Source organism: Chenopodium album, chromosome 18, assembly GCF_948465745.1.
Source record: "Chenopodium album chromosome 18, dcCheAlbu1.1, whole genome shotgun sequence".
Lineage (NCBI taxonomy): Eukaryota > Viridiplantae > Streptophyta > Magnoliopsida > Caryophyllales > Amaranthaceae > Chenopodium > Chenopodium album.
In genome coordinates this window covers 20,636,929-20,639,355 of record NC_137851.1, presented here as the reverse complement: position 1 = coordinate 20,639,355, position 2,427 = coordinate 20,636,929, and the positions used below count along the sequence as shown (strand labels likewise).

General features: G+C 39.3%; 1 non-coding gene across 1 annotated transcript; it reads right to left on the bottom strand.

The window, feature by feature from the left end:
* Positions 1-381: 381 nt before the first annotated feature.
* Positions 382-487, bottom strand: LOC145593245 (small nucleolar RNA R71). The gene has a single exon (XR_014102616.1). It is a non-coding gene; the product is annotated as a small nucleolar RNA R71 (small nucleolar RNA).
* Between the last annotated feature and the right edge of the window lie 1,940 nt (positions 488-2,427).

Here is a 2,427-nt window from a genome sequence, read left to right as displayed (position 1 = left end):
AAATCCAAGGGTGGCTTTGAAAAAAATAAGGATTCCCGGTGCATATAGATTTGAGAGTGGGATTGCTCCACCTACAACACCGGCGAATGATTTGGAAATAAGGCCGGAAATGATCACTTTGATAAAGAGGCGACAATTTAGTGGGGCCAAGCATGAAAGCCCGCTAAATCATCTCAAGGAGTTCGAAAAATATTGCAATACTATCAACGTGAATGGAATTTCCCAAGAATTTATCCGCCTCAAGCTTTTCCCCTTTTCCCTCATAAGGCATGCCTTGGGATGGCTAGACAAGGAGATCAAGCAGAATTCTCTAAGGACATGGGACGTAGTGACCAAGGAATTTCTATCCCGTTTTTATCCTCAAAAAAAAAAAAACGGCGGAGGCTAGAGCTTTGATTCAAGGTTTCAAGCAAAAGCCTAGTGAGAGCCTTCTTGAAGCATGGGAGAGATACAAAAAGTATCATAGAGAATGTCCTCACCACGGAATTCCTACTTACTAAATTATTCAAATTTTCTATGGAGGCCTTAGTCCTCAAGGAAAATCATGTTTAGATGGAGGAGTCGGAGGTCCTATCATGAATAAAACGGAAGAGGAAGTGGTAGACATAATTGAAGACGTAGTGAAGTACTATAGAGATTGGCAAGATGGAGAAAGGGAGTCAACTAGCAAGAGTAGCTCTTCAGTGTACTCGGTTGATCATCTAAATGCAATCAACAATCTATCCTCACAAATGACAAACTTGAGGAAGGAAATGTCCGCTATCAAGGCGAAGTTGGAAAGTGCTACCTATTAAGTTTCAAGTCTTCTCTCCCAATCTAAGGGGAGAGGTATGTCTTCTAATTCTCAACCCCCTCCCTCTTCTAGTAACATGCCTAGTGGATGCTTGTTTTGTGATGATTGTAGATCGTATGATCATGATGCTTCTAATTGCCCTCTTGCATGTATGGATGTTTGTGCTGATCAAGATGGAAATGTGAATGAGCATGTGAACTATGTGTCAAAAAATAATGATTCTAGGTTTGAGAATCAAAGTGGTCGATCGAATAGGAATTACAACAACCATGGCAATTTTGACAACTACAAACAAGGTGGTGGTAATAGGAACCATGAGAACCAAAATTCCCGAGGTAACTATAACAACCAAGGTTAGTAGCCAAAATCAAAACCAAAATTATGGGTTTCACAAGGTAGAGGTAATTGGAACAATCAAAATAAGGGAAATTTTCAAAATACCTCTCAAAGGGGTCCCCCACCCGGATTTGCTCCAAAGACCCAAAATGATAATTCCTATGTTAAATTCTCTTCTTCTTCTCATAAGACTAATTTGTAAGAAATCATTGAAAACCAAACAAAGTTGTTGAACACTTACATGGCCGTAAGTGACAAGAAATTTAATGAAATGATGACTCATAATAAGATACTTGAAAACCAAATTTCTCAACTTGCCAATGCTTTAAATGACCATGCTAGTCCTTCTTCTTTACCTTCCCAAGGCCCAGATCCCAAGAGACCAGTCAATGCTATTGTTACAAGGAGTGGTAATGTTCTCTAGAAGAGTTTGCCTAGGAAGAGTGAGACCAAGGAGGCCACAAAAGAGGTTTTGGTAGAAGATGAGAGAAATGGTGCATCTTTGAGTGAGGTTGAGATTGAGAAACCTAGTGAGGTGAGAATGGAGAAAGAAATTGTGAAACCCAAGCTTCCTTATCCACAAAAATTAATGAGACACAAGTTGGATGAACAATTTGGAAGATTTATTGACATGCTCAAGCAACTTCACCTTTTTCTACCATTTACCGAAGTTTTCACCCAAATGCCCAACTACGCAAAATTCCTCTAAGACATTTTGAGCGGTAGGAGGAGTTGTGATATTGTAGAGACAGTGAACTTGACCGATAACTGTAGTACAATCATAATGAAAAAGATGCCACCAAAGCTAAAAGATCCCGGAAACTATTCCATCCCTTATGCCATTTACAAAATGCAAATCGACAATTCCTTATGTGACCTAGGTGCTAATGTTAGCCTTATGCCATATTCGGTGTACCAAAGACTTGAGCTAGGGGAACTCTTACCTACTAACATCACCTTGAAATTGCCCGATAGGTCAATTAAGTTTCCTAAGGGTAAGGTGGAGGATGTCCCTTTGATGATTGGGAAATTTGTTATTCGGTGGATTTTGTGGTGCTTGAGATGGATGAAGATGCTAGCATTCCTATCATTCTAGGGAGTCCATTCCTTGCTATTTTGGGTGCTATGATAGATGTGAAGAGTGCTAAAATTTCACTTAAAGTAGGGGATAAGGTGATAGAATTTGACCTGAATGATAGTATGAAGTATCCAATTTCTTCTTTAGAAAATTGCATGTTAATTGATTCTCTTGATCATATTGTGTCTTCCATGCATGAGCAATTGCTCACCTTTAATGA